This window comes from Grammomys surdaster, unplaced genomic scaffold (assembly GCF_004785775.1).
Source record: "Grammomys surdaster isolate TR1022 unplaced genomic scaffold, NIH_TR_1.0 62, whole genome shotgun sequence".
Lineage (NCBI taxonomy): Eukaryota > Metazoa > Chordata > Mammalia > Rodentia > Muridae > Grammomys > Grammomys surdaster.
Window position 1 is genome coordinate 23,314,778 of NW_021604564.1, and position 27,823 is coordinate 23,342,600.

The 27,823-nt window shown below is 40.0% G+C and overlaps 2 pseudogenes; both read right to left on the bottom strand.

The window, feature by feature from the left end:
* Positions 1–268: 268 nt before the first annotated feature.
* The window catches only part of LOC114616802, a 69,575-nt pseudogene continuing 42,020 nt past the window's right edge, over positions 269–27,823 (bottom strand).
* Positions 5,610–5,736, bottom strand: LOC114619337 (annotated as a pseudogene).

A 27,823-nucleotide genomic window follows, 5' to 3' on the forward strand; every position in this document is an offset into this window, starting at 1 on the left:
CTATTCTAATCCCACATGAATAAACTCCATGGCTCACTACAGCAAATCTTATCTTCCATTTCTGAATTAAACAGAACTAGAACTTACCACTTAATAAAAAAGTCATTGGTCATATTACTTACAAATTGTTCCAACTACAACAAAAACTCTAGTAAGCACGATATTTGCTGTGTTGTATAGGCATGTGATGGGTTTTATTTGTAATGTTTCTAAGGATTCTGCTTAAAAGGTTTTACATGCAGCATCCAGGCATCTTTATGAAGGAAGTTTATTTTTGCAGAAACCAGGTATCAAGAGCTGCAGAGTTCTTGTTGTCATTTGCAACAAGGGCTTCTCTGTTCTCATAGGTCCAGAAGCCATTGAGATCAATTTGAATGACAGTGACTATGTCTACTTGATTAGTGTTGATTAAATCATGATGTGAGATTTTCAAAAGATCTTTTGGTTTGACCATGTCAAAGATTTCATCCTTGACATCTTGAAATGAAACAGGATCCTGTCCATGAATTTTCATTAGTTCTTACATGGCCCTAAAGAAATAATTAAGGGAAAAGACATTCAAGTATCCCTTGTTTGCAGTATGTAGCAGTTTGAAAATATACCGCAGAGCTGCAGGCTCCTTTCTGTTTTCTAAGGCAAGAACAAAGTCCAGGTAGGTCTTGTAGTCCATTTCTCTATCATAAGTGAGATGCTCATGGAAAACATTTGTGATAAAAAATAAAGCCGCAGTGGTGGAGATGTCCCGGCATGGGGTGGGGTAGGGTGGGGTGAGGTGGGGTGGGGGGCGTTCCACGCTGGTGTGGTCCCACATACAGGAGGAAGTCTAAGGTTCCAGGCTTGAGGCTCTGGTGGCAGCAGGCCCCAATGACGTGAGAAAGTCCTTGGTTCCAAAAGGGTTTATTGTCATGGCAGATGGTAGATGGGTCTGGTTGTACTCCCGTAAAAGTCAGAGCAGTCCCGAGTTAAATAGGGAGGGAGAAAGGGGGAGGATCTGAGAAGGATCTGGGGAGGAATTCTTAGTTTGCTCCACCCTCTGGCCTTCATTAGTATGTAAATCCTTAGGGCCTGAGGCCTATAGTCACACCCTCTACCTGTGTACTTTGAGAGGGGCTGTAATGGCCTATGTGACTGAACAATGTATGTCTATGGAGATGAGACTACTCGTCAGGACTCTGGGTTCTGGGGGTTCTCATGTAGAATCTCGGGGTTCTAGGCCCATGCCCAACCATGAACCAGAATACCCTTATGTAGTCCCACAAACATTGTCTAAGAAGACATTAGTCATGGCTGCTGTTCCATAATGGGAGAGCTCTTCTTTATTCAACATGCCATTATGATCTTTATCAAGATTCAAATACTAACCACAGACCCTCAGGGCAGAAGGAGCAGAAAATCAATTTGTTTCTTGACTTTTTTTTTTTGGACAATTCTTCATCTCTTAGCTCCAGTAAATCATCTAGAAAGCTGCATGTTAAAATATCTTGAATTTTATCTCCCCTGTTTTTAGAGGATCCAAAAAGAAGAAGAACCACCTAACCACTGTACAAACATAAAAAAAAATAAAAGGACTTTTCTAACCCATCTAATTGTAGCAAAGTAGGGATGAGTTCCAATATGTGGTTCTCTAAGTCTGATTCCTGGAGGTATCCTTACCCAGGGACATCATATAAACCGAGTCCTTTTCTTGTCTGATGTAGCCACACTTTTCGCATGAGGTTCTTAAAGAACTTCATGATGGAAATTCTTCCATATGAATCTATATGAAGGAGTTTGGCAAAGGCTTTTGCAGTTAAATAAATAAATAAATAAATAAATAAATAAATAAATAAATAAATAAATAAATAAAATTGCTTGCACTTTGGTCCAGTCTTTTCACCAACCTTCAAAAATTTTCATACTTGATCATTGCTTCCTCTACAATCAGAGGTGGTATCTTGTGTTTATTCAGCAAAACCCAATAAGTTCTGTAATTCTTCATTATCTAAGAGTTCTCTGCTTTTTCTCTCTAGAAAGACAGCACTAGATTCCTCTCATAATTTCTGTAGTAAGGCTTAATCTTCATCTGGCAGCCTCTAATGAAACTGGGGAATGGTCTTATAGAATTTGTGTTTTTTTCTACCTCTTTTCCATCCTGAGCAGTATTTGTTAAATACATTCATTTCTTCATCTTTTAATTCTTGTTCACTTTTTTCCCAATGGTTTTGATGTTCTTTTGGGTCTGAGTATAGCCTTTGATGGCTGAGCTATCTCTGCAGCCAGATTCTGTTTTTCTTTAGCAATTGCAGCTGCCTGGGAGCTGGTATGGTACAGGAAGGATATAACCAGATCTCTGGTTTCATATTGGGTGACACTAACTGCTGGTGAAGCACATCTTTCCATGACTGACTCTCCAACTGCTGATCTTTTAATCACAATTCTAAATTTTTATGCACAAAATGAAACGGTGTGTCTTTTTTCACTATAGTGTCTATGATTTTGTATTAAATTATCGAAGTTAGACTATCCACATTGATAATCTCTATACACTATTATTAAGTCTATGATTAAAATTCTTTCCAGTAAGATAATGATAAACTCTGATGTGTTTTGTTGTCCAGACAAGAAGAAAAAAACATGGTGAAGTGGCTGCAAATTTTCAGACGTATCTTGGCTTTCTTTGTTTCTGCCTGGGGCTCCAGGGTCCAAAGCTAATAGCAAGGGGAGATTGCAGTCAGCAATTATAAATCTCTTTGACAACAAAAGTACCATACTAAGGTTCAGAAATTACATTTCTCTCCAGACAAAAAGGAATCTTGCCTACTTCATATTATTCTAACAAGGCAAAAATATATTCAACATTACTAATTACATCTATAGTAGACTAATTGTGTAGGGACAAAGAGAACAAGATAAAAATTACATGGCATTAGTTCTTACTTCACTCATTGGAAAGGGAAAAGTCTCCAATGCTTTGCTCCTTTTAACAGGAACTGGAGTGAACATTAATATAAATGGGTCTTAAGGAGCTAGACTCATTATATTTAAAACTCATTATATTTGTTTTTGAAATAAAATTCACAATTACTTGTTAGGATAAATTTTTTTACCCTCCAATATATAAAAAACTAACTAACAAATAAACAAAAATAAAACAGACAGGTCAATACAAATTAGACATGTTATGTCGAGTCATGTTTGCTGCTCAATAAATCACAGTTCTATTAGAGAAGATTTATCTTCGTGTCACTGAACAACTGAGAGCCTTGCGAATAAGTAAAAAAGTAAAAGGCAAAAGCTGACTGAGATGGAGATTTAAAATGTGTGATCTTTTTGTTTGTTTGTTTTAAGGTTTAACACCTGCACTAACGTCTTTTGAGAGAAAGGTTAACAGGATTAAAGGATAGATAAACAATCCTCTCATTACATCACAGGATCGTTTTCATAAGACTCGAAAGCATCTCATAGCTATGAAACATGAAATGGCTCCCTGTGTTTCTGTTTCATCTGAACTCATTGGTGTAATTATCTCCTTCCAGCCTGCACTCTTTGTTTCATGCTAATCTATAAACTACTCTGTAGTGCACCTTTGGAATCCTTTTGTTTAACTTCCTATTGATTCTTTGTGAAGTTCACATTATGAACCCCAGTCACACTCATCTCCCCATCCCCTCACATCTGCCCTTCATCCTTGTAACATCTACACCAAAATAAAAAAACTTACAAGCAAGTAACAACAACAAAACAAATCATAGACAATATCTCATGATGGAAGTCATAGTGTGTCTCAGCATGTCCAACAATATATCCCTCTGTCCACACATCTTCATTTGCAAACGTTCATGGCAATGAGCCATTGGTGGTTCAAGGTCTCGGCCTTCTGTGACACCATCAGTATTTCATCCTCACCAGGACTCTCTAATTATCCAGATGCCCTCTGTCATGGAGATGCTGCAGCTTTAGAACAGCAGGACCATCCTTTTCTCGAATTCCATCCATTCCCAGATGATATACACTTTAAAGTGAGCCAACTCAGTGTCCTGGAGCTGGGCCTTGGTTGCTAACAGAGCTGGTCATCTCACCAGTTCTCCCTTATCCACATCAGCAGGACGAGCTCTCCGGCACTGTTCTGGCTAGGCCACACAATGTCATCATCATCAGTAAGCAGGATCTCTTCTCTTACTCTCATGCCATTGAGCCCAGGTCACCCACATCCACACCTTCAGAGCCAGCTCTACTGTATTGGCTAGTCAAGTCCCAGGGCACACTCTCTCAAATACTGAAGCCTGTGAAGGGCTAGGCCAGCTGTCTTGCTCTCATACCATCAGGACTGCCTCTCTATGCCTTCACCATCAAGGCCAGTTCCACTGTAGTGCTCAGTGGAGGTGCAGAGCCTGCTCTCCAGAGTACTTTGATGAGGGGACAGGGCTGGCTCTCCAATTCTCATGCCCTCATCCTCAGGGTCAGCTTTACCAACTACCACAGATTGTGAGGGGGGAAGGGGATGGAGGTTGGAGGGGAGAAGAGGAAGAGAAGGGAGAAGGGAAAGGAGAATAAGGAAGGGAAGGGAGGGTATCACACTATACTTACAACATCTAATAGCAGACAAATGACCGTGCCAGCTATCCCACATTCTCACCCTTGGTGTTACGTTACTCAAGCCCCCTCCACCAGGGCCAGTTCTATTTGCTGCCCAGGTTTTACACTGGTTGTCATTGTCTTGGGTGCTGTAGCCATCAGCTCACAGGGCCAGCTCACCAGCTTTCATGACCCCAGGAACTGCTCTTGAAGTAGACGAGTGGTGGGGCCAGCTCTCCTGCACTCTTTGCCTCAGGACTGCTACACCCACACCCCTTGACAGGACAAGACCTAATCTGTGGGCCAGGTGAGGTACAGGACCTGTTTTCCTGAGTACTGCAGCTGTTAAGGGGTAGGGATAGCTTTCCTGAGTATATGATCCTGTGGGCAGATTTGCCATCTGCTGGAGGGGGTGAAGGGTAGGGGGGCATCACCTCTACAACTGTGCCACCTCATAGTAGATGAGTGGCAAGGTCATCTCTGCCACACATATGCCCTCAGGGCAGGGCCAACACTGTGAGACGGGGTAGCTCTCTAGAACACCACATCCAATGAGGGGCAGTGCCAGTTCTTCACAGCACCTGGACATCCAGGTGGTTCCTGATGGCTTCCCTGACCAAGGACATCCCCATGTTCTCTCATGGTAATATGAGACACAGAAATCGACACTGACTGTGTCACTGTGTAACCATGGACCCTAATGTGACCCTTAGAGGCAACACAGGCTGGGGTTTCACCATCAGGGAAGGGCAGGCCGCTCACAATAGGCTACTCCTCTCGGCCCTCAAGTCTCCAGTTCTATCTCTCTTCATACTGCTCCAGCTGTTCCACTTCTCTTTCTCTCCCATCTGACCACCACAGACTTGCACAATATGGTGGCTCCAGCTGCAGACTGGCCATGTGGCTTGCAGGCCCCTAGATGACATCCTTCATCCACACTGGAAGGCAGGCCTGTGGGTGGCGTGGCCGTCCACAGGACTTTTCCTGTCTTCCTCTTTCTGCTCAGTGCTGCCTGGATTTGATTTCATTTGATTTAATTTGGGTTGGTTTAGTTTTTATGAGTCCAAAGCATAAAACAGGTTTGGTCACCAATCAAGGCATCAAGCTAGCATAAACAAAGGACTGTCATCTGCTCTGGTATAAGAACACCACCACCAACAAGATGTCTCTTTGCCCATTTGCCTTTTGCATTTTAAGTGTGATATTCAAGAAAAAGACACAGAAATGAATGGCAGTAGTACAAATGCCCACACATAGAATTGTCAGTCCCCTGTTCAGGAGGCTGTCTCACAAAGATCTCCCGGCTGAGGACAGAGTGAGAGCAGGGAGGGTCCGCTACTGTCTCTGTCTCTGCCCGTGTCTCCACTGTCTGTTGGTCTCTGGCCCAGCCTGTTGTGGGAGGTCTGGGTCAAAGGGCATGGAGTGCTAGCAGGGAGAGGAGATTGCCTGCCCCCGCTGCTGCCTCTGCTCGAGTCTCCTCTGTCACTGCTCGGTCATTCCCAGGTGCTGGACCTGTCTCTCAGCACTGAGCTGGCCCGGGCTGGGCCGATAGGAAGCCAGCTAGCTGGCAAGGAAGCAACTTGGTGCCTCAGGAAGGTTCCGGGAGGGCAGATCTCTCCCAAGTGATATAGCTCTTGAAATAGAAACTCTCGGACACCAGGATGATTCTCGAACACACACCTTTACTTCTCCAGAATAGAGCCCTTATATATAGTTTCAAGGTGGGTTAGGGTCTGGCAGCAGATAAGGCCTATTGGCTTGGTCTGAAAGCTTGGAGATACTTCATCTACATGTAGGAGAGCCTGAGGCACTGTTCCTCCTGACTGATGCTCATAGACCTCTCTTTGGGAGGGGCTGTGAAGGGCCGAAGCTAAATGAAAAGAATCAGGGCCTGGGGGCAGAGCCGAACACCTGCTGTCTTGATAAAGGTTCGAGGTTCAAGACTTATACTCAACCAGGCACCCAGCTGCTTCTCACAGCCCACCGCCCCACATAGACTCAGTAATAGTCATGCTTTCTCTGAGTTTTCAGTTATAGTATACATTTGCATGAAGGACTTCTAGAGCTTTTGGCTCTTCCTTTTCTTATTTCTATTTCATTTATTATCTTTCTTTTGGAGGGTACACTGACACAGTACGTGCACAAGTGACTGGAAAGACCACCTGCAGGAGTCAGTTCTCCTTCTCTACTTTGTGGGACCTTTGGCTAACTCTGGTTGTCAGGCTCTGTGGCGAGTGCCCTTGCTCTGTGTACAATCTCACCAGCCCATCTTGGCTCTCTGTTTTCTGTTAGGTAGGTAGTAGATTGATTTAGACCACAACAAATAGCTTAACAGGTAGGAGTCCTCACAGCTGTCTGTTCAATCTGAAATGCATCCCTGGGACAAAAGAGCCCTCCATCTGGTGTTGCTCCCCAGCATCTTACTGGGGAAAGTACAGAAGTAGGAGGCGCTACAATCTTCCAGAGGACTTTATTAATAGTAAGCTTGAGAAAGCAGTGTAATTGCCCCTTAATTACACAGGCAGACTTGTAGATAGTGGAATATCACTCAAACCTTTCTTCTTAAACCTGCTGCCACCCCCAGGCACTTGTCCTTTCTCTTGCTTCATGCTGAGCCCTGGCCCTTCATCACCAACTTAATGTAGATGCCAGCTCCTAAGCTGTATGCTTCCAGTGTCCAGTTCAAGGGTGCCTGCTTAAAATGTGTGTTTTCGATGTTTCTTTCTTTATTTGATATTTTATTTATTTACATTCCAGATGTTATCCCTTTTCCCCATTTCCCCCAAGAAGCCCTCTACCCCAACCCTCTTCCCCCTGCTTCTATGAGGAAGCAACCCAACCTTTACTCCCACCTCCCTGCCCTCGAATTCTCCCACACTGGGGCATCCAGCCTTCACAGGACCAAGGACCTCCTCTCCCACTGATGCCTGACAAGGCCATCCTCCCCTACTTAGACAACTGGAGCCATGGGTCCCTCCCTGTGTGCTCCCAGGCTGGTGGTTTAGACCCTGGGAGCTCTGGATGGTTAGTATTGTTGCTCTCCCCATGAGGCCACAAATCCTTTCAACTCCTTCAGTCTTCTCTCTTGATGTTTCTTTATCACCCTCCACTCACTAGAGAGTGAGTGTTGTGGTCGCTACCAGTGTTTAAGAGTAAGTGAAGCATTCTAGACAGGATACTTTAAATTAAGAGAATCCCCACTGTTTTAATTTTTCTATAAAGAATATGCTGGTCTATTTGATAACTTGTGTTATGAAATGAGGCAAATGTTTAGTTCAGCCTTGAGCCCATCTACATAAGCTTTGATGGTTTCAAATTTAATATCCCTAGGGGTTCTCTTATGCAAATGACCCTTGACCTTCCTAATTCCAGGAGCAAGGTTAACACATCTTAAGCTGTGGGTGACTAGAGAATATCTTTCACTACACTGCCCATAAAGGGATCAGAACTATGAAACTAAATACAGTACAAAGTCAAACAGAAGCTGGAATAATGCATGTAGGAAGTAAAGATGCTGCTGAGTAGAAAACTGACAACTCTAAGTCCACAAACACTGTCCCTTTTTATTTCTTTCTCTTTAATTATGACACTTAGTGAAGTTCTTGGTATCCTACCCTTTAACATTGGAGACAGCACAGTGTTCTTTGAAGAATGTAAACAGCTTTAGGAGGGGAAAGTGTTGGCAATGCTCATCTGGCATTACCATGAAGCCAGCGTAGGCATTCACTGGGTACACGCTGAGCAGTGTCCTGATTGGCTCCCATCATCTGGCCAGAGGTCTCTCATTCAGAGCTCATTGTGGAGGGGAGCTGCCAGAGGCACCGGCCTCTGTAGGTTGATTCTTTACACAGTAAAATTTTTTCCTCAGCTGCAATTTCATGTGTACAAACTGTGCTCTTAGCCATAGTTATTGAGATGTATTATCCAAACAGTATTTTTTATGTAATATGTCCCTATTTAATTTAACTATAACTATATCATATTCCTCTTCTCTTTGCTATTTCCAGCTACTCCCATGTAGCTTCCTCAAGCTCTTAGCTGCTTTTCTTTGATTATTTTGCATACACATATGCACAAACATAGAAAAACCACAAAAAGTACATTTTTGGTTGCTTTGTGTGTGTGTGTGTGTGTGTGTGTGTGTGTATATATAAACTTTTGTCATAACTTATTTATTTTTTATTTTTAAAACCTGTATTATTCATTTTAATTGCTAAAAATCTAGAAGTTCATTTGATGCCTAAATTAGCAGTAGAAGCAGATCATGTGAGTTCAAACTAATAAAAATTTATGATATCTGTATTTACACTTAAAATTTATTTTATTTTTTGACATAATATAATTACTATATTATACAATATATAATAATTATATCCTCTTCCCTTTATATTTTCTTCTTCCCAAACTTCCCATCCACCCCTTCTTTTTTCAGATTCATGACCTCTTTCTTACTATTTGTTTTCATTACATGCATATTTTCATGTGTACTTCTAAATATAATTTGTTCAGTCTATATGTTACATGTATGTATTTTTTTTAGGGCTGACCCCTTGGCATTGGATAACCAGTTGGTGAGCTCTTCCCTGGACAAGACTGTTTCTCTCACTCTCAGCAGTCCTTGAGGCCTGCAGTTCTTCGTGTAGGACTGAAGCCTCCTATGCTTTCCTCTGACCACGTTGGCATGACTATCGGAGCTGTCCTTGTTCAGCTCCTATTTCTGTAACTCTGAGGATGAGGATATATGGGTGTGTCTTCTGACATTCCTAGCATGTACAGCCTCATAACAAACCTCCCCATATTCTTATAACTTTTCTGCTTCCACCCCCTTTTGCAATGTCCTTGACCCTTAGCTGTGGGAGTGATCTGTAGATGTATCCATTGAGACTAGACTCTACAACTCCACACTTTGTTGGTTGTGGTTTCCTGAAATGGTTTCCATCTGTTGCAAAAAGAAGTCTCCCTGATGAGGGCTGAGGACTCCACTATCTGTGAGTATAAGGACAAATATTTAAACTGTAGTTAGGGAATTCTGCTTATCTAGTGAAGTAGTGGTTATGTGTTCTTCTCCAAGATCTATGATTTCACTAGCCCTGGATAATAATGCAATTTTTAAACTAATAAAGAACAATTACATCACTTGCAAGAAAGTGGGGATAACCGGAGAACCTTATGTTAGACAAATTCAGTCCAATCAAGCAAGTCACATGCTTTGAGTCGTCTGTACTTCCTAGATTTTCTACCAATATGTTAGATCTTGTATGTGTATCTGAGATAAAAGTCAAGTGGAAAGAATAAAGGGAAGCAACTAGTGGGGGGGTCATAGGTCAGGGGGAAAGGAGGATGGAGGATACCAGGGAGTATGCCACAGAGAAGATGCACCAGGGTGAAAGCACCCTCATGCAACACAACACGAGATCTCATATGGTGAATATGCACAACATTGATCTTAAAAGTACAGAATTCAGAAGACAGCTCTAAAAAGGACCACATCAGACACCAAAGTAGAAACGCTTGCAAGTCATAAATTCGATGCTTGGCTAAGCAACTGGTAATGAGGAAGGGCCACTTGGAAAAAAAATAAAGTTCAAAAGCCAAACAGCTGAGTCCTAAAAGGGCTTGAAATCAGTCATCTTTGCATGGTCTCTGATAGTCACAGTCCTGAAAGTAACATGTGTAGAAAAACTGCAAATATTTTCACCCAGGTCCAGAAGGCCAAGGTTGATTCTAACACAACTGTGGGCAGGCCATCTTCAGATGTCCTTCTCTTGTGAAGCTCATTTTATGTTATTTTTCTGAAATATTTTCTATGTACCCTATAATTTGAAAGTTTTACTAGGGTTTACTTCACTCAGTCTTTCAGGTTTATGAATCAGGTTTTCTGCTTCTCAACGAAGTTTGTCACAACTCACGTGTTCTAGAGAAAGATGGAGAATATATGCATGCCCCCTTTGTGGAGCTTTCTTTGATGAGCTTAAAGTAATCACAGAAGAATATGAGGCAGGGGTCACCTGAAGCTGAGGGCCATGCAGGAGGCTTTAAAATTCACAGAATGTGTCCCCATTGGTTAGCACAGCCACTATGGGTGTGCCTTGGAGAGGCATGGCCCCAAGTACCATGTGTCCTGAGAACTTAATCTAAGAATTGTATGAAAATTCTGAGGTGGCTTCCAGACCCTCACTGGGAAACATCACTGGCACTTACAATATTAGTACTTGATCTTTTTCAGTCACTGCTGCTGGAGCAGATTAATCATTCACTCACCATCCTAGGAAAGAACTTAGAAATGACGATTGTTGGCAGTGAGCACCATTTTTAGAAAGTATTTGGAAAAATGAAATTGCTAGTGAAGCTAGTAGGTTAAGATGTTTTTGCATCTGGCTCTGATGTAAATAATCTTAGGGAACAATTTGAAGTTCAAACAAGCACACTCTCAATAGTTAAGCTAGACTTTTTAGGGTTAGGGAACAAGAACAATGGTCACACTGGCTGACATGACTCTCACTGAAGCTGGACTGGTGATAATTGATTTCTTTATACCCATTTTGCACATAGCTTGCTGATATTATTAATAAGAATTGCTGATTAGTAGTTACATATTCTAAGGATTTAAAATAGATATGGCCAATTTTTATACAAAAGCTTAGAACTGTGATTCTTTTAAGATTCTTATAAGATTACTTTTAAAGAAAAGTGATAAAATAATTGATTCTTTGTAACTGCAAATTGCTGCCTGCCAGTAAGAGAAACTGTCTGAGAAAACTACCTTGCTTGCTCTCACTATGCTAATCTCTAACAAGTTGCTTAGCTACAAATGTATGTTGGTTCTTGGGAATAATTGGCTTTCTTTACACGTACTATGTAATGTTATGTCTTGTAAAGGAGTTGAAGAACATACTGTTTTTTTTTTCATTGTCATTCAGTAGATCAAAACTAGTATGTAATCACTGGGATATATATATAAGCTACAAGAGAAAAAAAATAAAGTTGTTGGAACTTTGTTCAATCCATCAAATCTGTACGTATGCATATGTGTAAAGCTTGTCTGAGTGTGTAGGAGCTTGCTCCATCCACCAGGTATATGTACATATGTACATATGTTTGTGTATATGTATATGTGTGTGGATAAGAAATGCTTGGAGTCTCTTTTGAAACTTTGTTCCATCCACACTCCAGGTATGTGTGTACATATGTATATGTGTATATGTGGATATGTGCACATATGCATATGTGTATATGTGCATATGTGTATATGTGCATATGTGTATATGTGTATATGTGAATATGTGAATATGTGTATGTGTGGATATGTGTATGAATTAAATGTTTGGAGTCTACTTGTTGGAACTTTGTTTCTTTCAATGTGTGAATTTGAGTATGCCTTTTTGTAGGTCTGTATTCATGCATGTGTGGATGTATATATTTGTATGTATGAAGTTATTGGAGTCTGCCCTTTGCTTCATCGATTCAGTGTGTGTGCATCTCTCTGCCTCTGTCACTCTTTGTCTCTGTCTCTGTCTCGTCTCTCTTTCTCTCTCTCTCTCTCTCTCTCTCTCTCTCTCTCTCTTTCTCTGTGTGTGTTACGATAAGGAAAGAGATAAAGTAAAAAAAAAGAAAAAAAAGAGAATTTTTTTTATTTTATCCCTTTCATTTTCTTTCTCATTGATCTCTAAATGTTAAAAGACTTCAGAGTTTTTCACAGGCTGCAGTTTTTCTGGGAGTACCAGACCTAGTAGATCAAGCTTTGTTCCCTCAGAGAAAAGTTTGTTGAGTAATTTCTTTAATCACTGACTGCTATAGGCAGCAGCTCCTGTAAGTTGCATCTGGACAGACCCCTGACAGCACTTCTTAGTGCTGACCCTGCCAGCTGCTTTCAGCACTGACCCCCCAACTACTGACACCACACCTCACTGCCTGCCTCAGTTTATCCTTTCAGGGATGTCAAAACAGGTCATTGGCATTTCTGACATTTGGAACACCCTGAAGGTATAATATTTTTTTCAGTTCTTTGATTGTAAGTGGTAACACTGCAGAAAAGGCTCAATGCATTGTATATAAGCTCATTAATATGAAAACATAAAATATATCTGCTATAATCTATAAGTACTATTCTTTAGATTTTCTTTTCTTCCCTCCTTCCTTCCTTCCTTCCTTCCTTCCTTCCTTCCTTCCTTCCTTCCTTCCTTCCTTCCTCTCTCTTTCTTTCTTTCTTTTTCTATATTTTTCTTTCTTTCTTCCTTTCTTCCCTCCCCCCCTCTCTCTTTCTTTCTTGTTTTCTTTTGTTTGATGCAAGGATCCCAGTAGCCCAGGCTGGCCTCCAACTCTTGTGTAGCTAAAGCGAACTGGAACTGATGATCTTGCCTCCACCTCCTGAATGGTGGAGGCTTTAGTCTTGTGCTAACACACTCTACTTACAGAGTGCAGGAGATGGAAAACAATGTTTCCTGCATACAAAGCATTTATTTACTCTGCCAACTTGGTACCATCCCCAGTCCACAATAAACTAACATGTCTTTTTGGCATCGGTGAGTCTGTAAACATGCTTTAGGAATTGTGGCTTTCTGTATCACCAAAGGTAATATCAGGAAGATTTCCTCATATTCATAAAGCTCTAAGATGGCCCTGGATGATGTGGATCTCCTTGGTGAGTCTCAGACTTGACATTCCATAGCAGAACAAGAACCAGCCTCCTCCACTTCTATGATGTTGAGGTTTCTATCCATGTCTGTTCTTCAGAAGGAACTTGTACTCATACACACTTTAACTTCATCTGCACTTTTACATTGCCCACATGATGCATGCAGAGCAATGAATGACTTCAATTTTTCACTCTAGCACCATAAATGTGTTCAGCACTATGAACGCCTCAGGGATGGTTCTGAAACCCTGAGCACAAACAGCAATCAACTAAATTCAGACATTTTTTCCCTGAAAGCCGAGAAACTCCCAGCAGCTAATAATTAGTGAAATTGTGCAACAGAGAAGGAAAAGCAGACCTGTCAGCACTGAGGAAAGTATTTTTTCACCTTGTAAAATTGCCAGGCGGCCCATTCCATTTGTAACTGATGCAGACACACAGACAGTAGGGGAGACTTTGAGCAGGCACTGTGTTTAAACTGTACCTGCTCACGAGCTGCTACATTTGTTGACTGAAAACCTAGCTGTAGGCTAACATTGTAATTTGGGTATTTGTGTGAGTGTGTGTGTGTCTACATGTGTGATTATGATTTCTCCCCACACTAGTCTGCCCTAGATAAATTGTATCTGAAATACAAACATTCAGATTGACAGTAATTTACATGCCAAACACTCCCTGAGAGTAGCATGAACATCTTGTGTGAGCTGGTATATTTCAGAGTTATATCTACAAACTCTTTTACCACAGTTTGAAAATGTACTGTGTGTGCATGTGCCACAGCATGCCTGTGGAGGACAGAGGACAACTTGGCAGCATGGGGTGGGGAGTAGGTTTTGGGGGTGGGGATGGGTCTGTACTATCTAGTCTCTTCTTTTGTCATGTAGATTTCAGGGACTGGACTCAAGTCTTTGGGTTTGGGACAAGAGCTTCTACCTGCTAAGCCATATCCCTTGCTCAGACCAGAGCTTTTGAATTTTGAATTTACCATGGACAGACCAACCCTTTCTTCAAGTGACATTCATAATCGATGTGTGCACACGAGTGCCTGTATATGTGTGTATATGTCTGTGTATGTCTGTGTGAATGTGAGTATATGCATATCTGTGTGAACGTGTGTGTTTAAATTTGAGTGTGTATACATGTGTACATGTGTGTGTACATATCTGTGTGAATGTGTGTATGTGTGAATTTGAGTACATATACATGTGTGCATATGTGTGTATGTATGTGAGCATCTGTGTATGTGTGTGTATGTGTTCCTCACAGTGTGTTCCTCACCAGACTGAGCTGTCTCAGGAATCCCAGGTATAAGTGAAAGGAGATAGGCTGAATGTAAACAAGGCTGTGTGTGCTCTCAGGCTTTTGGTGTCTTTCTTCTTCTTAAAGAACAGTCCTGTTCTTGAAATGCCTTGAGATCACTGTATTTCACCACTGTAAAGTACTGCTGGCTTTGCACAAAGAATTCCAGAGTTTTCCGGAAGTCAGAAGAGATAGCCTGTGACCTCCTGTCTTCTGCAATCCATTTCATTTCCTTCCTGCCTTATCTTTGTAACACCACCACTGACTTCCAAGTAAACAGCTGCACATTGCTGACAAAACCTATCCCTCTCACTCCACCTAGGAACCCCACCAAAGCACAGTGCACACACAGCCTTATGTAGTTTCTAAATTTTTCTAATTTTTTTATTTGTGATTTCCCATTTTCATGGTGTCATGATTAATGTTTGTTCTATGTTACAAGTGAATCCTTCACGGTGATTTCTCTTTAGCCTTTTCTGAGTTTGCTCACTTTATATAAGTAGAAATAAAGAATTACAACTTCTTCAAAATTTCTCATTTTAATTCAGTCTCTGATTAATCTGATAAATAAAAGAGGTAACTTTCAAATTTGAGGCAATTAAGATATTGAAAGACAGTATGGAACTGTCAATAGGAACCATCCTGACAGGTGTGTCTGGTCATTGGTAATTTCCAGTTATTGAGTTGCTGGCACAAAAGGCTGGGGTCATGGAATCATAGTGATTGTTAGACTGTGATATCACCATTTCCCCCATGTATCCCTTACTTCGGAGGTAGAATTGACTCAATTCCAAAAGGCATGCAGGTTTTTGTGGATTTTGACCAAGAAAAGAGTAGGTTTGAATGAACTATTTTTCCCCAGGAAACCCTGGCTCTGCAGCCCAGTGAGAGTCACTGGGATCCTGTTTAATCAAACACTAGTACCCACCTCTTCTATAGACCCTCAGGGACAGCAAGATGGTGTCACCAAAGTATACCTTTCCCACTTTTTATTTTTAACACGAATGTATTACTTTGGGAAAAATAAGTTGAAGAAATTATAATTCCCTAACACCACTGTAAAGGGGAAAAGAAGCAAAGTACAAAAGTTATAGCTTCTGTCGAATTCCCCGGCACAGTGTGCCTTGCTGGGAAATGTGTGGCTTTCCTGACATCACACAAAAGCTCAGGCCCATACTCCTACTGTCTGCTGCAAATGCCCTTTCTTCCACCCCTGTAAAAACATGTTCTTCTGTCCTTGGGGACCAGCTGGGCTGTGGATGCTTCTCGAACAGCTGGGCGTAGAGGTGGTCTGTTCACTCTCAGCCATTTTGGTTTTATGTTTGTTTGGTTGGTTGGGCTTGATTGTTTGTTTGTTTTAAGAAGCTCTTTTCTAAAGGAATCCAACTTTTGTTTCAAGTTTGTATATGTGGAATTTGAGCAAATCATTGAGGATTGATCAGCAGTATAGCCGAAGGTTTTTTTTTTTTAAGTTAAATAGTCATTCTCCAGAATATGTTAGTATTCAACTTGTTTTTTTAAATAAATAAATAAATAAATAAATAAGCCCAAGTCCATAGATAATAGTGTTTCAGACCCAACTTTCACTGATTTTAAGGTAGACACAGATGAACCAGGGACAGTATCCAGATTTTGTACTGGTTTTCCAGGCTTGCCTGTGTGGAAAGTTACCCCTCCCTTCAGGTAGCAGCAGCTGCCAAGTGCTCTGTAATTCCAAGTGATTATAAGCAATAGCTGATCAAGTGTGCTTTTCTCAACTGTGTTTCTTTAGAAAGCTATGCCATTCCTCTTCTAGTGTTCTACATCACCTCTCAGGGATGGAACACAGAAGCAACCACTGGAAGCACACTGCATTGCTAAAGAGTCATATATATTCTTCTCATGTGTTGTTATTAACTTTTGTTTTGTGCCTATTCTACTTAGATATTATAGCATGGAACATAGAAATGCCATAAAATAGCAAAGACCTGCTGAAATACAGATATTGATGCTTCTTTAGGTCATTGTAGAATTTAGTTCTAGTCGTTCTGTATGCCTCTCTCTCCTCCCTCCCTCCCTCTCTCTCTCTCTCTCTCTCTCTCTCTCTCTCTCTCTCTCTCCCCGTGTGTGTGTGTGGTTAATATTGACTGCCAGTTATAAGTAAAGTTAACATTTCCTTAAATAAACTACATATAAATGTTAAACCAAAACTTCTATGACATGAAGTTAGAAAATAGACAAAAATGTTGCAAAACCAGCAAATAATACTAGTATATTTTCCTGCTGCTATTTTGATGACAGTTAGAGTACATAAAAATGAAAATTATTAGTTAGAAATGTAGTTTATAGTTATACCAAACACAGCTATGTCTTCAAAGAGGATAAGAGATAGCTCATTCTGAGTCATATGTGCAGTAAGGTGGCCCATAAATTTTCAAATCACATTTTTCATTGCAGAAAGTGTCCCCTGAACTATTCTTGTTCTATGACTGTGGAATGAGAGAAAATAATAGAGCAAGAATTTTTTTTCAAATGTCTTGGTAGAAACATCAGGTGTGTTGGTAACTGTAAGGCAGGTTCCTCCTTGCTATAACCTCAGAAGTTCTCTGATGACATCCTTTGCTTTCCAGTTGGTAGAAGTCTGCTCTGTTAAGTAAAGTATTCAGAATTTTACCTAATGATTGAAAATATGTTAGATCAGACAGAGAAGTAAACATTGAATAGCTACTGTGTGTGGGGGGGTATCAAAGATATCTAGAAGGTTTTTGGCAAGCTTTTCAATTTCCCAGGGAAAATGGACTAAATATAAGATATTCTCTTTATTCTAATGAGGGCACCAGAAGAGTGAAGAGGGGAGAGCTGATCTTAAGATTTCTATGTGCTGTGACCTACAGGGCTTGAGTCTGGAAACATGACTGGCATGGTGAGGAAATAAAGAACATACAGATGTACAGGGGCATGCTCAGAAAAGCGGGGGCTGGGGAGGAGTGTACACTCTGACAGAGTAAAGTACAGCAACCAGTAACTACAGTGTTCTTATTCCACACAGCAGAGAGGGTCAGGGGCTGGCTAGTCTCAGTAGGACATCTCTGTAGGTGAGCAGTCTCAGATTATAAGGATCCTCAGAGGATGAGGAAGCTCTTGTACTAGTGGTCACTCACCCACACTCAGAGCCCCAGGAAGGCTTTGGTATTCATCTAAGCCTCACCTGGACAAGACTTTGTCATTCATATGGGACTGAGTCTTTCAGGTCCCTGATATGGCTGTAGCCATGTGAACAATACATATTCACTAGGGACTTTACTCTCTCAAGGCTTCTCCCATTCCCTATACCCATGGGAACAAAATAGGGCAGGAGTTAATGGGATCTAGATTAATCTTTATCTATTTTTGCCATGTGTGTATATTGTTCTCAAACTTGATCTCTTGAATTATATATATTACTTGGTAGTTGGCTAACATTGTTAGTGGGATTTGGTCTTAAGTCTAAGGCATCAGGATAATCAAGTTCTCAGGATTATCAGGATAATCAAGTTCTCAGGAGGCAGGAAACAGCTGGAAAGAAAGCAATAAAGAGTGTATGGGAGCATCCTACTGGGAAGAGCTAGAGTTGAAAATGCTCTATGAAGCTAATGCATGCTTTCATTTCTTCTTTCTTTTCTTTTATTCTTTATCTTCCAAAGAGATTATTTTCACTCTCCTACTTGTTGATTCTCTTTGACCACACCACCAAGATTTACATTTATGAGGCAAAATTTTTTGCATGTGGTTGAAAATTGTGATAATCAAATGACCAAATATTCAAAAGAGGGTAAGAGACTTGCTGGTTAATTGTCAGCATCTTGGAGAAAAGGGAAACACAACTTGGGGGGGTCTGCTAGGTTTTTCTGTTGAGTAGATTATGAGGGCTCTGCCTCAGTAATGATGCGGTCCATTGATAAATGGGAGATTTGAATACTGCACTGGCATTTTATATATATCCGGGCATTTGTTTCTCGTCTTCCATAAAATTACAGCACATCCACAGAAAAGGCAGAGAAAACCCAGAAGATTTTCTTGCCTCAACCTTGTCAATCAGCAATACAATCCAATTTCCTACACCCTTTTAGACTCCTGGCCTTTTAAAGCACAGGAAGCTACAGGCTGAATAACTCTTAAGCACCTGCTAAAAATTTTGCTAATATATCTAGATTAATCTTTCTGAGTTTGTCTATAAGGATGTTTCCAAAACCAAACACCATCCAGGCCAACTGAAATAGGAAGAACTCAAAATGTTGGAGGCAGCATCTGATGTGCCTGGAGCTGATGGCAGAGAGGATAGGAAATGTATAAGAGAGTGAAAAGCAAGTTCTCCCTGAGCTGGTGTGGGCATCAAGGCTGCTGTTTACGGGTGTCATCCTCTTGTCTCATCTATCTTCCATTATGGAGTCACACTAGACACTTTTCAGGGAGATTTGGGGCCTGCAGCTGCAGACAGAGGCTGCATCATGAATGACTTTTTTCCTGATGTGTCCATCTTGTGGCAATGATCAGTGATCAGCTACTGATTTCTGTGTCCCTTAGTCCACAGACATGGTGAGAGTACATGGCCTGTAGTTGGGTAAGGCAAGCTAATAAATCTTCACTCTAAATTGTACATCTATACCTATAATATATAATAGAAGATACATAGATGTACATATAATTCATAGATAGGGTGAAATATCATTATAGCATGTTGCATTATATTAAACTTCATATTACAGTATACTTATTATACTGTGTATTATTTCCCTTTCCACTAGAAAACCTTAAATAATACAATAGGGATTTTGGTGGTATAAGCAGCTGTAGTCCAGCAGTTGTCAAGCTATGGCTTATGAACATCAGAAAAAAAACATATTTCTGATGGTCTTAGGAACCGCTGATTATAAATTTATTTTCATTACCACTTCATAACTGTAAGTTTGCTACTGAGCAGTGTCTCCATTCCCAAGACCATCAGAAATGTGTGTTTTCTGAGGGCCGCAACCCGTAGGTTGGGAACTGCTGCTCTAGAGAATAAAAATTTTAAGGATCGATTCCATTGGATTTATGTTTTCTCCATGATCTTTCTGATCATAGAGAGAACACCTGCAATTTTGCCATGAACTATTTAAAGAGATATACACAGTAAATGCACTTAACACTCCTAACTCACTACTTGTGAGAGGTGAGGGACTTAGTAGCAATACATATGATCTTTCGAAGCATTTCTGGGAAACGAAGAGTATAATGATGTTGGACGGTGGCTCCTGGCATTGAAGGACAAAGAAATAAATGAAAAGAATGAGCTCAGAGATTCAATTTTCCAGCTCCAGATGTGCACAAACAATCTACAGGCTTCTAAGTATGCCCTGAAGGAGAATCTTCGGTCCTGAAAGCCATAGGATTAAAGTTGCCCACAACCAAAGCCAAACCCTCATCATGTAACTGGCTGACTTACAAGGGGAGTTTGAATTCACAGACTCCAAGAGTGTCTGAGTCTGTACACTTAAAGTAGAGACACCCATCAGTAGAGTGAAATTCTGTAAATTAAGCTTGGGATCTGGGGATACCCTTTTGAGGCAGGGGAAACTGAACTCCTAAATTCTTGTCATTTAATTTGATAAAGGAAGAAGTTTCAAGAACTTCAGTGACAACCAGGTCACCACTTTGTCCTTTATAGTACTGCCCTCTATACCTCTGTCTGTGGGAACAAATTCTACACTGCTTGTTAGAACAATTACAGCTAAGCTCAGTTACCAAGCAGGACATTTTTGATGCCCTTGTGGACACATCCACCCTCGCTACCTCTCATTTTGCCCAATAAGCCTACATCCAGACTCAAATCTCCACAGAAGGCAATGGACATATCATGCAATTGGGGTTGTGATATACTCTATACCCCTAAAGGGTTTCTTGAGTTTTCTAATTTATGTAGATCTCTGAAAAGCATTCATGGAGATGGATGATCATCATGTGGAATAAACATAAAAGGTAGTACATAATAGGAACAGGAATGATTTAGTGCTGTATGTTCAAATGGTAGGGGTTCTAGATTTAGTATGGCAGTTTTTCAGAGGTAATAAACATATAAATGGTTTATTTGGTAGTTAACAGAAGTCCATCAAATACAACCTACTATTGATGAGTAGATGTCTGCTATCACTTTCCTTATTTCAATAGAGAGCTGAAAGACTCAGAGGAATTGCAATTTGCAGTAGATTTGCCACATAAAACATCTACATCCACTAGAAGATGGGCCTTTAGTATATTAAATAGTCGTAGTACATTAAGGAACCAGTTTCTGAGGGAAAATCAGAATCCTTCAAGAGCTTGGCCATTGAAACTTTCTGCAACAGAAGCAATACTATGGTTAAGCACAACAGAAATTAAAAATTCTATATAGTAACACACACACACACACATTAAATCTTTAAACCAGGCCCTGTTCTCCTTCAGGCAACTAATCAAACAGCATACACTATAAAGACACAAGTGCATACAGGGGATAAGGAAGCATTGCACCAGAGGTAGAAAGTATGTTATTTGGGTCACTGTACCATCAGGACCTGCTTGGTCTCTATCACTTATGTTGCATAATCATTTGATGGCAGAGTGACATTGTGTATGCCTAAAGTGAGGGGTGCTGGAACTTGATGAACAATTCATCTCACATGGTAATTTGGTGGCCTGTTAGCAATGTTCAGTTTTCACTGAAGCCTCTCTCTCATTACTTTGTCATGTAATAACATGGGTTAACTTAGTGTTGCTGATTGAGCATTATTCAACCTACATTGCCATGCTTAATTTCTTGGATATCCTGGGAAGATTAGGTATCCCTGGGAAAAGACAGTGCACGTCTCACTCTGCACAGGATACTTGTGTTTGTAGAACTGTGACCTTGCCATTGATTTCACTGGGGGCTAAGTATGGTTTAAGGTGATGGGTATAGGCATCAAGAGACTAAAGGTCTGTATCAGCTATGCAAGATTGGTAACTTTGTTATGTTGAGAGAAAGCTAGGAAGGTCCTATAGGTCCATGTGTAGGTGTGTCTGTGAGGTCATATCCAGAAGCAGTTGCTATATTGAGACAGCACCCAAGATAGAGTAAAAAGAAGACCTGTCTTGAATGAGGGAGCACTCATAATAGCCTGAACTTTATATGTAAGAAATTCAGAAAAAAGAAGGTATCTAGAGACTGGAAAGCTGAAACCTACCAGACAAGTATGCCTATCATGGCTGGTGCTGCCTGTGGACATGACTTACATCTTCTGTCTTTCCGGGTGAGTTACATCAGTGACTGAAGGAGCTTCCAGTCTTAGCCTAGAGCTTGGTCATTGGTGAATATTGTTCAAATGTGTTCAGCTTCTTGGGCTGAACAGCTAAGTGTCCTCTAACATTCCAGGGTGCAGAAGCCCATTGTTGGACTAGCCAGCCTCCAACCATATGAACTGATCTTGTAAATTTCTTTAATAATTATGTAATTATCAGTGTCTTACCAACTACATCTATCTATTTGTTTTGTTCCTTCAACTAGCTGAAAGTTAGGAAGGGTGTAAGATGCCTTCTGGACTATTGGGAAAGCACTAAGCCTGTAGTGCTTTCCAAAAGCTAATTGCCAGTGAAGAAAAACACAGTTGGTACAAAAAGCAAAGACATTTAACTTGTGTAACATACAAATGCTTGTTTGGACGTACTTGGACTTGGCATCGTACATGAAGATTCCCTTTCATGTTGAGTTCACACATCACATATTATGAATTTTGATTGTACAATCACTCTTGTGTGATTCTCATCGTGGAAAATAAAGTCGTCCCTGTCAGCAGAAATTCACATGTATGTGCATCACATAGAAGCCCTGGGTTTGCTTTCAGAGATATAACTCTGGGAGGGAGAGGTTCTTTCCCATGATGTGTTTAGAGAGCCTCATGATTTTTTTACTCATTAGCAAGTTCTGCCCATAATGAAAAACTTACAACTTCTTTGCAGACGATTTTGTCATCTCAGACACCCGCTCCCTTTCCTGTCTGGGTTATTTTTTGATTTTTGCTTTTATTTTTAATCCCTGTGAAATCTTAGGCAATCCTTGTGTCTTAAACATGATCTCTCTGTCTACATTTCTGTCTTTAACTTCATGGATCAAAAATAATATGAAACTTAATTTTACTTGGAGATATCTTCACATTTTGATTTCTATCTATCATGTACCATTTTAAAGAGGACCCCTCAGTATCTTTCTCTTTCTTATGGAAAACAATATATAAACTAGTAAATTGTAGAACTGGAAGTCTCTTTTAGTACCAAATCGTATCTAGCAAAATCAGCATGTAATGTAGTTAATAATTGATGTTTTGCTGATCTATCTTGATCACTATTGTGGTTTAAATACACAATGGTATCTCAGAGGTTCTTGTTTTGGGTGACTGTTTCCCAGATGGTCACTGTGTTCTATGGAACCCAGGGAGCCTCCAGGAGTGAGAATCAGCTCAGAGAAATGGGTCACTAGATGTGGAACCTTGCAGGTCATAGACTGACCCCAGAGTTCATCATGCTTCCTGTATGTTCCATTAGCAAATTGGCAACATTGCCTTTAATAGTGATTATTCCTATGACTTAAAAAAATTTAGGATGGATGGCAAGTTGACTACCCTAATCTCTTTTGCCTAGGTGACCAGGAGCAGGATGGGTGCAATTCAGGATGATGGACCAAGAACACAGCATATTTTCCTATCATGTTACTATAGGCTTCATATTGTTTGTTGTGCTTGTTGTTGATGCTGCTACTGTTTTTTCTTTTTTTACTTCTTTTCTTATCCTAGTAGCCTAGATTTCACATTATATGTTTATTGTATAAACAATAACACCATTCATAAATTATGACACACACACGTAATGTATGTAATGTATGCATCAAGTGGTATGGGATATGTGGTACACAAGATGTAGCATATGAGGTATGATACATGGTATATGGTATATGCCATAAATATTTTAAAGCAAATGTTAGAAAACCTTACAGGAAAATGAAGACATTCATACTTAATATAACTTTTAATAATATATTGACATTTTTCTTTCATAAATTTTGTGAACACTTAAGATAAATAATACATGTTAGACCTAGAAGTGGATTAAATCAAAATGAGATGAAAATTTTCGAGGCTAGTTTCAATGCAATTAATTTGAATAAAAACTGTGAGTTGGATACAATAAATTCTTTCTTTATTTTTTATTGGATGTTTTATTTACATTTCATATGTTATCCCCTTACCCCATGCCCCCCACCCTCCTCACACCTCCTCCTGCTTCTCTGCAGATATACCCCTACCTACCTCCCCACTCCCACCTCCCCATCCTCAAATTCCCACCCACTGGGGTGCCCAGCCTTCATGAGACCAAGGATCTCTTCTCCTACTTATGCCCAACAGGGCCCTCCACCCTTACATATAGAGCTGGAATCATGGATCCCCCCCTAAGTGCTCCCAGGCTGGTGGTTTAGACCCTGGGAGCTGTGGGTGGTTGGTATTGTTGCTCTCCTCATGGAGTTAGAGTGAAGACTGTTGGAGCTGAAAGGGTTTGCGGCTCCATGAGGAGATAAATTCTTTTTGCAAAATTCTGTCTATTATATTTAATATCAGAACTAGTAAAATGAGAACCAAGCCAGTTTGAATTAAAGCATAGCCTGGTACACATTGTTTAAAAGACCTTTAAAGATGATTTTCATGTTAAATGAAATTTCAAGGACAAACTACAGAATTCTTACTTGTACAATGGTAGACCACATAACTTACCTGATCTGTATTTGCAACCCAGCCAGAAAAGAAAAAAGAAAAGTAGAGTTACTATATATACATATAGCTTGTAATAGGCTTATGCACTATTTAAAAGTGTTGTATTTAAAACAGAAAAATGATAATAATTACAGATAAACCACTTCAGACTTTGGCTTGTGCATGTGAAAGAACTGAAGGTTTTCCCTCCTACTGTATGCCTTTAATATTACAAAAAAGCAGGCTTCTTTTATTTTTTAATGCATTTATTTTTAACGAATACTAAATTGGAGTAAAATTTGTACTTTCCTTGCAGATTTAATTCTCAGCTGGTATGAGGTGATTCCATCCTGTTCATGATACTTGCTAAACAAAACAAACAAAGCTTTTATGCTTCTATCAGATGTGGGAAGTGAAGTAGAACATCCCTCACCCACCCTGTTAGTGTCAGAGTCCAGTTCTTCAAGGAAACCCGGACTATGTGAGGCAAGGTGACAAATCCCATCTGAGGACAAGGACTTGCTAGTGCACAAAGTTCCTTCCTCATCCTGAAGACAAATTCCCAGGCAGAGGCCGAAGGTCTAAGCAAAGAAGCCCCTCTAGTCCTTAAGTTCTGATAGGGAAGAAAAACGACAAGAAATGCAGGTGTGGACATGGGGAAGGGGGGAATGTTGGAAGGAGTGTCTGTGGATACAGGTGCTTTGGACATAAGTCTGGTGGTGTCTCTAAACGTAGATATACTGCATGATCCAGATGTACCTGTCCTGGGTATATGCCTGGAGGACTTTGTATCTCACTAATTACACATCTACTCAGAATTTCTAGAAAGTAGAAACCAAGTTTGATGTCCATTAACTGATAAATGGATAATATACATACATTATAAAATATTTCTCACCTGCAAAGTAAAATGCAGTAAATTTATAGAACTGGAAAAAAAAAACCTGATTGAGGCTACACTAGGAAAACATCCAGCATTCTTACTCATATGTGGGGCCTAGTTCCATTATTTTGTGTGTTTAACCTGCAGTAGTTGTGAAATCCAGGAAGCTAGAAATGAGCGACTGGGGAGGACCCATTTGGTAACAGAGATAGTAGAATGTAGGAGAAATGAAAGGAGAGACAGGAGGGGCATACAGGAAACAGGATGGCTCAAGCATGCAGTGGAATAACAAGGTTGGGAAGGAGGACAGGGATGGGTTAAACAAAATGAAATGCACGTAGAGAAGCTGTATGGGAGCCTGCAATCCTGCACCCAAGTGTAATGAAACAAGACAACATAACACATATGATATGAAAGAATTGGGCTGGGAGGATGCTGGGAGCTAAAGGCGTAAGTTAAGGTGTGGACACAGAGGGATGGGGCGTGGGTTAAAGTAGGACACCAAACAGCAGGAAACCCCCATTGGTTTACAAGTTAAACATGTGATCTTCTTAAAGGAGTTTGACAGAAACATTCCACATTAATAGGCAATGCTAATCCCAGAAGATATGGGATATTAAAAAAAATGTGTCAGTGCTAACCAGGTGTATAACCCTACAACTTTTGGTGAGGTTCCAGAGGTACCCAAACCAGAAAGAATGACTTAGAAGCAGCCCCTAAGGAGTGTCGCTGAGTGTCTGAGGATCTCCAGGGACAGAACTATTTGAGCACCTCATCTTGCAAGGGAGTGGAGGAGCTGGTCACGTGTATCAGCTGCTGTTTCTTGCCCAGGGGTTTCTTGCCCAGTAAATTCTCTGGGAAGAATGATATCTCCAAGGCAGATCTTGAGAGACGAAATAAAACAAACACTTTGGCTACCTGAAACAAAGTGGTAGGTGGTTTGATTGTATTAATCAGATCAAATGTTTAATTTATTTTTTCTTCAAGCCTCGCATATGGAATGCAAGAAATGGACGTCTTCTTAGAGACTTCGTTTTAACTTGCATATGCTCTAGGGATAAAATGTGTTATGTGTGTGCTTTGATGTTGCAGTTCTATTTGGTCTTACTAAATTCTTTATAAAGACTATTCAGCGATAAGCCTTGGGAAATGGATATATAAAATCCGTTTCCATTTTTATCCTATTACTGAATTCTTTTTCATTGAAAAATATCCCTAAGGTCGGTCTTATTCTGCATGCAGTTTGAAGATACAGATTAATCCCTCTAGAAAGGTACCCATTTATTTTAACTTTGATCATAAAAAAGCATAAAAGTATGTTTCTGGTATATTTTTCCATTAGATTATAAAATATTTTATTTTTTTTACTGAATAAACTAATTTGGATTGTATATGCATATTTTTCCAATAAAGAGAAGGTAAAATCCTTTTAAAGTCTTAAGTACATAATATATATTAAATATACACATATATAACATACATTTTACTGTCTAGAAATGCAAATTTACAAAATGAAATCGTATTTTCTTGAAACATGTTAGTTCTTTTTTGGTAACAGTCATGTCTTCTGTATTTTAATAAAAAAGAAATAAAATAATATTTTTGTATTACGATGGCATAGTTTAAATATAACTGAAGTTATGAAGTCAAGCTCACCGGTATGGTCTATGTAATGTAAATCTCTTAGACTCTGACTCAGTCTCTATAGTGAAAGCCAAAGAGCTGGAAACAATATCATTAGGCTGTGATCCATCTCTGCCTTTGTGAATGGATTTTTGTATTCACAATTAATGGATTAGTGGGTCCCTCAAAATTGATTCTGATTAAGAGAAATGTCACTCAAGCCCCAGGTCTGTAACCGCAGGATGCTCTGTGTTGCCTGGAGACTACCAGCAGGAAGCCCATCTCCAGAAGAAGCCCCATGGACCTTGGACCAAAAACATGAACTAGAGAAACCTCTTTGCCTAATGTTGACCCTCTGTGCTATTGTGCAGTTAGCCCCAGACAACAGACTAGCATTTCTTGCTCAGATTATTCAACATCCCTAAACTTCAATATCTTTCTGTTTGGGGAGAAATTAAAACATATTTATTGTTTTTTTTATTGAATAAAAACCTTTATTTACTTCAAAAACAGCATGAATATATTTGGAAACATTTTAGTTTAATTGATTAAAATAATTCTGATGGATTTTTTTTTACTTATTCATTTTATTTGAAGCAAACATAAATCATCAGTCATCTAACCATAAAGAAGCAATTGAATTGTGAGTCAGCACAGGACAGAATATATTTTAAACTATGTGCCTGGGTTAGTGGCTGGATTCCTAGTACTTAAGAGGCTAAAACAATATGATTGTCCAGATTTTTAGGTCAGCATGGGCTACATTTGAAGCTTTGTCTAAAAAAAAGATAAAAGAAAGAAAGAAATGACAGACAGAAATTAAAGACAAGGATACCAGCTGTGATAGGAAGTAGGGAATGATGTGAAGAAATATGTAAATAAGTCAGGTAGGTTCTCTTAGTTTGGGTTTTATGGCTATTAAGAGATACGACCACAGTAACAGTTATAAAAGAAAAAATACTGAGACTGGTTTACAGTTTCAGACGTTCTGTGTATTATCATCATGGTGGAAAGCATGGCAGCATGCAGGCAGACATGGTCCTCAAAGAACTGAGGGTTCTACATTTTCATCTGCAG